This window comes from Triticum urartu, chromosome 4, assembly GCF_003073215.2.
Source record: "Triticum urartu cultivar G1812 chromosome 4, Tu2.1, whole genome shotgun sequence".
In the NCBI taxonomy this organism is placed as follows: Eukaryota; Viridiplantae; Streptophyta; class Magnoliopsida; order Poales; family Poaceae; genus Triticum; species Triticum urartu.
In genome coordinates this window covers 20,341,306-20,351,607 of record NC_053025.1, presented here as the reverse complement: position 1 = coordinate 20,351,607, position 10,302 = coordinate 20,341,306, and positions in this window count along the sequence as shown.

The following is a 10,302-nucleotide window of genomic DNA, read 5'->3' as shown; positions in this document are numbered from 1 at the left end:
CCTAGCAGTACAGAGACATCAAGGGTTAGTGCAAAGTGGCTTGCACAGACATATGAGTCACTGTTCAGGTCTGATCCAAACACAAGTATTTTGACTCTGATTGACAACTGCAATGAGAAGTATGGTGTTGATGTGCCCAAGCACATGGCCTATAGGGCCAAAAACCTTGCTATAGAGGCTGTTTTAGGAGAGCACAAGAAACAGTATCCCAGGCTGAGGGACTATGCTCAAACAATCATGGATACAAACCCTGGGAGTAGAGTTATAGTTACAACTGTAACTCCAAAACCTACTACAAAAATACCACATCTAGGACCAAGGTTTCATGCTATGTTCTTCTGCATCAATGGAGCAAGGGAGGGCTTTCTTAGTGGATGCAGACCATTCATAGGTTAGTGACATGTTTTATATGCTTTATTTTAGTGCTTTATTTAGTAGGTTAGTGACATGTACAGCTTAAGTATGTTTAGTAGTGTTATATAGTGAATGAACTTGCTCATTGCTTTTATATGACATATATAGAATTGTGTATGCATTCTTGTAGATGACATTTATAGAATAGTTTGATAGTTTCATATAGTTACCGAATTTAATCTTACAAATGCAATATAGGTGTTGATGGCTGCTTTATTAAGCTCACCACTGGAGCTCAAATACTTGCTGCCATTGGTAGAGATGGTAACAACAACATTTTCCCAGTAGCATTTGGTATTGTTGGACAAGAGGATACAGCAAATTGGTGTTGGTTTCTGCACCAACTTAAGATATGTCTAGGAGGAGAAGTTGGACAATTTGGAACTTATACTATCATGTCTGATAGACAGAAGGTATGAATGCATCCCCTTGTTTATCTTTATGCAAATTTGGTCCTTATACTATGATGTCAGTAGCTTAGTATGATATGCTATGTCAACAGGGCCTACTAAATGCAATTAATCAAGTATTTCCAAACTGCGACCAAAGATTTTGCCTTAGGCACTTGTATGCAAACTTCCAGAATGTTGGGTTTAGGGGAGAAGATCTTAAGAAATGCATGGATAATGCTAGTTATGCTTATAACCAACACAAGTTTGACATTGCAATGAATGATCTAAAAAATTAGAGTGAGGAAGCTTGGAAGTGGCTGAGTGGAATACCTGCAAGATTCTGGGCTAGGCATGCTTTTGATACAAACTGTAAGACAGACTAGGGCCAGATTCTGTAAACCCATTCAAGCTGGTGTTAATCTATGGCAAGTAACCAGTGGGCAGCAAACACATGCTGTCAACTTGGAACTTCATACATGTGGTTGAAGAAAGTGGGACCTGAGTGGCACACCATGCAATATCAGCAATTAACAAGGCAAAAAGGTTTCCAGAGGACTATGTGTGCAAATTCTTCAAAAAACCATTTTACCTAGCAGCATATGAACCAATGATATATCCTGTTCCTGGTGAACATGATTGGACAAAGACAACAGGACCAGACATAGAGCCACCTAAATTTCATGTGAAGAAGGGAAGAAGGAAAGAGAAGAGGATAAAGGGCAGATTTGAGGTTCCAAAGCCAAAAGAGAGTTCAAGAATGGTCACTATAACATGCAGCAACTGTGGGCTCCAAGGCCATAGATATACCAGCTGCAACAAACAATTGGAACCAGAGTTGGCTTTGAGAAAAAATAAGCATGTGGTAAGCACCTTGTTAACTAGTACTATATATGTTTTGTATTTATTGTATGTTTCCTTCTCTTCATGTTTCCTTCATTTTTGCAAGGCATCTAGAATATCAAGGAATGTTGATGAAGCACAGGCAGCACCAGCAAGAGCAGAGGCTGCACCAGCAAGAGCACAGGCTGCACCAGCAAGAGCACAGGCTGCACCAGGAAGAGCACCAGCAAGAGCACAGGCTGCACCAGGAAGAGCACATCCTTATGCAAGGCATGGTGCTGCAAGGCATTCAAGGCCATTCTCTGCACCAAGAGCTGCTGCTGGGGCTTCCACTTCTGGTGCTTCCACTTCTGCTGGCCCTACAAGTCATACTGGATGGATGGCCTTTTTTACTGCAAGTGGAAATACCTAACTGTCATGTCTCGTGTTTCTAAACTATGTCAGTTATGACCAAGATATGAGGGGGCAAGTTATTTATGTTTCAAAATAGTTATCATTTTGGGTTGACATGCTTTCTGGAGGAGTACTCTTTCTATTATGTATGAGTCATGTTTCTAAACTATATCAGTGATGCCCCAAGAGATGAGGGGCAAGTTATGTATGCTATCTGTTAGAGTACTCTATCTGTTATTATTCATGAATCTAAACTATGTCAGTTATGCCCCAATATAGCCAAAGTTTTAGTCTTTAGGGGTTGTCGACGTCGATGGAACCTAAAATAGCCAAAGTTTTAGTCTTTAGGGGTTGTTGACGTCGACGGAACCCAACATAGCCAAAATTTAGTCTTTAGGGGTTGTCAATGTCGACGGAACCCAACATAGCCAAAATTTTAGTCTTTAGGGGTTGTCGACGTCGACGGAACCCAACATAGCCAAAATTTTAGTCTTTAGGGGTTGTCGACGTCGACGGAACCCAACATAGCCAAAGTTTTAGTCTTTAGGGGTTGTCGACGTCGACATAACCCAACATAGCCAAAGTTTTAGTCTTTAGGGGTTGTCGACGTCGACGGAACCCAACATAGCCAAAGTTTTAGTCTTTAGGGGTTGTCGACGTCGACGGAACCCAGTATAGCCAAAGTGTAGTCTTTAGGGGTTGTCGACGTCGACGGAACCCAACATAGCCAAAGTTTTAGTCCTTAGGGGTTGTCGACGTCGACGGAACCCAAAATAGCCAAAGTGTAGTCTTTAGGGATTGTCGACGTCGACGGAACCCAACATAGCCAAAATTTAGACTGTAGGGGTTGTCAACATCGACGGAACCCAATATAGCTTTTCCATTCTATCTATCTATCTACATCCATGAAACAAAGATGACAAAACTTCTTAACTTCACCATTCTATGAAGCATATATGAAAGCAAGATAATTCCAACTAATAGATCCACACAGAACATAACCATAATAGATTCTTACAGCAACATACTGGAGTTCAACATAGTTCATAACTTCTAACAGACCCATAATTCAAACTGGAGTTCAACATACTTAATAGATTCTTACAGAACCATACACACATACAGAACAGATCCATTGATACTAATTCACAAAAGTTCAGCTAAGCAGCCTCTTCATCTTGTTCATTCATCCAAGATGGCCTGGATCCCCTTCATCTTCTGCTTGTTCTTCTCCTCTGCCTTCAACATATCAGCAATCTGAAGCTTGAGCTGAGCCCTGTCTTTAGTGAGCTTGTCATGTCCCTTTTTCAGATCACCAATGTGATCCTTCAGCTTCAGATTCTCTTGGGTGAGCTCTTCCTGAGACTTAGTGACTTCATCAACCTGCATCATCTTCAGATTCTCTTGCTTGAGCTTCTCCATAGACTTAGTTAGTTCTTCAACCTGGAACTGCAAGTTCCTCATGGCTGCACTATGCACTTCCTTCTCTTTCAAATGGTTGAACTTCATGTTCCTGATGACAGTGCCTTGGGCTTTTGTCAAGTTCATCAGGACTTCATACTTCCCTTGCAGCTTGAATATCTCTGCATCTTTCTTCTCCATCTCAGTCTTCATATCTGAGACAACTGAGTTGGTCACCTTAGCTTTCCTCTCCTCTGCACTCTCCATCTTAGACTACAAATATCTGAAATCCAGCACCCTATCCTCTTGGGCATTCAAAAGTTGATGAACATCTTCAACTAATTTGTCATAGTTGACCTCCAGTTTATTTTTTTCTTCTGTCAAATTGTGAATAGTGAGTGAACTCTCCAGGTTATCCTTCCTCCTATCACTCCTACTATCTTGATACATTTCCCATAGCTTCAACAATGCATTCTGCATTGTAGGAGGCCACTCTGGGTCAACCCATTCAACAGAGCCACAGTTCTGACCTTCCTGCAATATATTCAGCACCTATATTTGTTAAAAGATTTGATTGTAAAGAACATCACAACTATACTAAATATTACAATTAAAGAATATGATCTTAAGTAAAGAACAACAGAACTAACTAACTGAAGAACAACACAGCATGTGCACGGCAACCAAATCACATAGCCACATTATTTAATCATCACAAAAAGTACATCAACTATAAAGCACTCATAAAGCTTAAACAATGATGTGCACTCGAAACTAAGCTCTTGGCCACATATTAAATTAACATATGCCTACTCCAATGACCAGCATCAGTGCATCAGTACTAGTAATTGGATAAAGAATGGCAATCACAAGAAGATAATCTAACTTGGACCAAACTACTACTAATTAAAAATACTGTGGGGCTACTACCAACTCATTTTAATAAACAGAACATAGAAAGTGCAGAATCTTACTATCAGAGGATAGGCTAAGAACCTCCTGCCCGTGTCAAATCCCTCAAAGGCTACACGCCTCTCACATGGCAGCCCATGGTGCTGGCAGGGAACAATGGTTTCAGTCTCAATGCCCATGTAGTCTTGGTCTTCAATGCTGGCAAGGATATGTAGTAGCAAAATGAACCAAAACCCCCCAAATCAAAGATCAAATCCCCAAAGCAGGAACACTAACCCTAACCCTAGCTAAACCACTAACCCGGTACAACATGCTGTCGTCGTCGGAGGAGTTCATATACTGCAGGCTGGAGTAGTCGTCGCTGCTCTCATCCTCGTGGACCATGGCGCGGTGGCGGCGGGGGAATGCGCGGTGGTCGGCGGGTGAGAGCTCGAGTGGGGCGAGGGCTAGGGTTCGTGGGGAGTGAGTGAGTTGGGTTCGACCAGGTAGACCGACCGAGCCGGTTCGGCGGCTGGTCAACTGACTGGTGGGGTCGGGTTGTCAGATACAGCGTCAATACAGAGTTATACGCGGCTTAGCCCGTATTGCAACGACTAGCCTCAAACGTGGTACTGACTTGCAAAAAATCTGAATAGTGGTACTGACTCGTTACAGCTGCCCCAAGTGTGGTACTTCCCTGCAATTAACTCAGCCCAGGACGGACGAAGGCGACCGTGGTGGACCTCCTAGACGTGCTCACGAGCGACGGCGACGACGGTGGCCGTGGTAACAACGGTGAGACAGCGGTCACCGCACCGAATCCGAGCTTGAAATCGAGCCGAAGAAGAGAGGGACGAATGGGGATCGAGGGGGCACTGGTTGAGGGCGAGCTAGGGTTTTCGGTGGACATACTTGTATAGCAGGACACGAAACGAGGTGAGTTAGACGGACATTGACGCGTAATCTTCAATAATACATACTAGATCATCGAAGGCGCGCGTTGCCGCGCCCATCCATGTTACAATATAATGATAGTTAGTATTACCAAATCGCTCAATGTATTATTAACAAGAATGGTAAGCTTTGGGACTATACTTGGAGGAATTGCAAAACATTGAAGTTACATTTACCAGAAACTGAATATCAAAATTCAGAGCGCAAGATACTAATTGAAAATTAGTAACTATATATAGTAATAATAGACTCCTTGGGATGAATTAATGCTACAAATTTTCCATGCCAAATATGTATCATGCAATCTCATAAACACAAAGCTCACTCCAGCCTTTATGAAAAATGAAGACCTGCAATTAGTTTGCTTATGAAGTGAGAGGCTCCAAAACACATTATCAAACATTGCACATGTCTTTCTTACAGGCCGTACTGCCAAATCAAGCACACAAATACAAGAGACCTTTAAAAAGTAACAACTATACGTCAACAAAATTTTGATCTAGCCCCCTGCCACACCACCAGTAAAAGGTTAAGCTTTAACAAATGTCAAATGCTGCTCTATCTGTTCTTAAGGAGATCATTTAAGTTCAGCCTTGATTGGAGTTATATCGTCAGCCACTTCAATTTTTTTCTCAAGCCAAAAACACCATCTTCTGCTCCAAGGTGAATAAATGTCAAATGCTCCTACATCTGTTCTTAAGCAGATCATTTGAGGTTCAGTCTTGATTGGAGTTATATCGTCTGGCACGTCATTTTTTTCTCAAGCCAAAACACATCATCTTCTGCTCGAAGGTGAACTTGATGTTTTCAGCTTGTTCAAAGAGAGGAAAAAACACTTAAATCCATGTGAACCTTGGTAACAGGGTTAAAACTGCATAAATGTAGTTGTATAATTGTCAGCCTTTCAGAACCCATGTAGCTCCCCTTCATAAGCAACAAAACACATCACACACACACACACACACAAACTGTACCATATTTTCACCATGCAAACTTCATTCATGCAAGTGACTGGAAACACACACAAATACGTGGTTGAAGAGGAAAGTTCCCTTCCTTATGGATACGTTGTTAGGTACAAATGATGCACCCTTGTGGATCAAACATGCGTAAACGAGCTTACAACCATGCGATCGAGCCAACAAATCGCCACTCGTTTACCTGGAAGCAACAAAAGTTTCAGAAAATTTCAGGTGATTGGAGCCATGTGGATCGAACGCAGGTTGGCGAGCTTACAACCGGCCTTCCAGGTTCCCAAGTGTTGTTCTTGTACAAGTCCGGTTTAATTAGGTTCTGAAAATCATCAAGTTCCGATAGGATCGTCCGTTGATTTTTTTTGTGTACATGTAAATCATACAAATAGTCACCCCGCAAAAAAAATAAAGCATACAAATAGTCAAAACAACTGCATTGCATTGAAATGAACAATCGGTAATGTTAAGTAGAAATATGTCAGGCCTAAATTTCATGAAAGAAACTCTGACAAAATTTAGGACAGTAAAAAAATGCACCATCAGGAAAAAATGGAAATTGATCCTACATTCTTTCAAAATAGATATGTTAGTTATTTAGTTCACAATGTCCTGAAGCATACTTGTATATAACACTAAAATGGAAGCTACGGTTAGCTCCTCTTATGACTCAAAATATCTGAAGATTCATTCGTCATCGGAGAGGATGAAACCATGACCATTATATTAGTTTCTGTTTTCAAGTTCATATGTACCTGCTACTGCTTTTCACAAAACAATTCGACGTGCTACCAACTCATAAAACCTTTAGCTTAATTAGCATTGGTTGTAGTACAAGTAAACAGTTACTTACCCAGATTAACACATAAACTTTGAACAGACAAAAGTACCAAACTGAATAAATTGAAAGTTAAACAAATTTTCACATGGAGGCTGGAAAATATGCCATTCTCAGTTCTTGATCAAAACCGAAGAATTGGTATTCGCCATATTTATCATATATAAGAACTGACCAGATACTACAAAATAAGATTTGATCTGCTCACCATGGGGCAGAAATCTCCACGACACATATGCATCAGGAAGAACACAGGGAGATCTACCCGAACATGATCTTGAATATTTTGTGCTGCTGGAGTAGAGAGGGTGAGCGAAGAGTGGCCGGGGAGGAAGCATATATACACGCATAAGTTGGAAACTGAAATGTGCAAACGAGAGGTTGCCCCGAGACATGAATGCCTGATTCAAAACTGAAGTATGATTGTGTTAATTAAGGCTGGGTGGAGCAGTTTCCAGGAGATAATGCGCCATAATCGCCCGAGTCCCCCACACCTCCATACCTTGCAGGCGGATCGGCCGACGGCTGGATCGACCGGTCCTCGGTTCACCCGCATCAGGCGTTTCTGCTCGATTCCCTCATGCTAGATTCGCTCGTGAGTGAATCCTAGTCTGGATTCGCTCGCGCGTCGGCACGATCCCACCGTAGGTCGCCTGCTTCGCCTGAATCGAGCGGCCGCCGCATCCGCTCTCGTTCGACCGCCCGTCGCATCCTCTCAACCGCCCTTGATTCGTTCTTGTGTGGAGCGCGTTTTTTTTTCTTTTACGGAAAGGGGAGCGCTTGTAGGAGAGGGCCTTCGCTGCGTTGGGCCGAGCAGGAAAAAATGGCCCAATTAACAACAGGGCGCCAAAATAGATACGGGAGTAGCTGCCCTTGCGACGATAGGCCCAGTTCGCAGTCAACATGGTGTTAACTTCAGATCGGAAGGCCAGGACGTTTAACAAATGAAATCGAACGGCCAGAAATGCCAAATTCGTGAGAGGGCAGGGATTAGGCTCAATTTTACTGTCCTTAATTCGAGTCATCATGGGAAGAAGATTTATTACGAGGATATCATTGAAGATTTCAATTCTTAAAGTACTAAAAGAATGATGTTAAATAAATATTATGCAACCATGAGTTGAATAGGTATGATTTTTTATTGTGTAAGACATTGTATCATATATATTATTATTGCTCGTTTGTTAATTTGTTTAGTGTGATAGGGCCCCATTTTTTTAGTTTCGTACAGGGCCCCGGATTTTGCCGGCCCGGTCCTGCGTGGTGGTCATCCGGCCATGGCGCCGTGGGATGGCCTCCACGCCATGTCCTCTGCCCTGTAGCCCGAGGTAGAGGAAAAGGCCAGCCAGGTGGGCTAGGCCTGGTACAGTGTATGTTCTGGGCTGGGTGAACAGGGGGTTTTCCCTCTATCTTTTTTTTTACCTTTCTCTGCTTTTTTTATTCTTTTCTGCCTTGGATTAATTTGGGCTACCAAATGATTTTTTTTATAAATAAAACTTGCCACATAAATCACGCACAATACTGTGGTGTTGCACAAAAGGTTTGGATACAAGTGGAGCAATTCAAATTTATATTTGAATTTAAATGTGTTTATTTAAACCTGCTGATCCACTAAAATTTTCCTAAGGGCAAATGAAAAATACAATTAATGTTGGTTCTACATGTTAATTATTTAGTGAATATTTGCAACCCATCAAACATTTTTATTCAACAGCTTGAAGACATTTGACTTTTTTTAATTTGAATTTGACCCCGGTTCTCACAAAGTGGCAAAATGTATTAGTAAGACATGATGACATGGCACATTAGGGTGAGGTTGCTGAAGCTTAACTACCGGTGTGTTACAGATACTATTGCTCAAATGTATATTTGGGCGAGCGAATATCTTGTAGCATGCCAATGTGCAATCTAGACAGAAAAGTTGGAAGGAAACTCACTAGAGGTATATGGTGTTATATATGAGGACTATCCCGAGTAGGCAGATAGTGTATAAATTAAGTTCACGTGCTCGCCACATACTTGAAAGAAGCAAACATGGGTTGGTCCCCATGAGGACAAGTTCACAAAGTAGATGTAAATGAATTTGCTTCTTAAGTTGTCCATATACAACGATACATAAAACCAAATGTTGGATTAATAGATTGGATGTGTTAGTGTAGCAGATAAGTTCCTCACTCATGTATAGTTGATGTCTGAATACATTCTCATATGTTGAGATGGACGCAAGGTGAAAACTCAAACAAAGAACAGAACGATAGTACAAATTAGAAAAGAATACTAGTTGGTCCAAAAAGTAAATCAGAGTTGTGATTAACCATGACACTCAGATGTCTTATATCAAATTAGCAAAACACTAGTTATCAGCTTGTGCTTCTGCACATGCTATAGCAATACATGATCTTGCTAGTTTCAATACTAATATACTATAGTAATGTTGAACTCTTTTGATCGAATCCATTTAGGACACATTTGATTCGGATGGTTTCATTGCGACTTGTGAGTGCATACCCTCTCCAGTTCCACGTTTGGGTACCATTAGACACTTTCTAAAATACATGAAAACCTAATCTCAATCAGTTCTTAAACAGTGCTAGAGGAGAAAACATATCATATGCGCCTTTTAACCAAGTACATTATCACTAATAGTTTTGAAGAATGATGTCTAAGATAAAGTTCCCTCATCATACAATTTCCACTGCAAAAAATCTTTGATTCGTCTAAGATAAGTTATGTTGAAAATCTGACCTCACGAATCACATGCTCTAGCTTCCAAGCAATGGTGGTTCCTCTTTAAGCAATACCGGTGTTAGTTGTGCATGTTTTTCAGAGCAATTCATACCGGTGAATATTGTGGAATCAAAGGTCATTGTGCAGTTTTCAGATGCCCCGATTAACAATAGCGATTGTCTGTAACATATTGTCCCCTCCATCTCCATTGATACTATACCATAGTCCAACTTTGATCACCATTTTGATCAACAAATGTGGGTTATACATACATACATACGTACATATATATATATATATTGTATATCATTCAATTCATATTTCAAAAATATTTTGGTGGTATAATTTCTTATGAAACTAATGTATCACTCGTCAGATTGATGATCAAAGTTTTTCCTGCCATCATTATCCCACCATCTGACTACATATACATAATCTAAGGAGATTGGTAACCCTAGAGTATTAGTTAGAAATCTCTTTG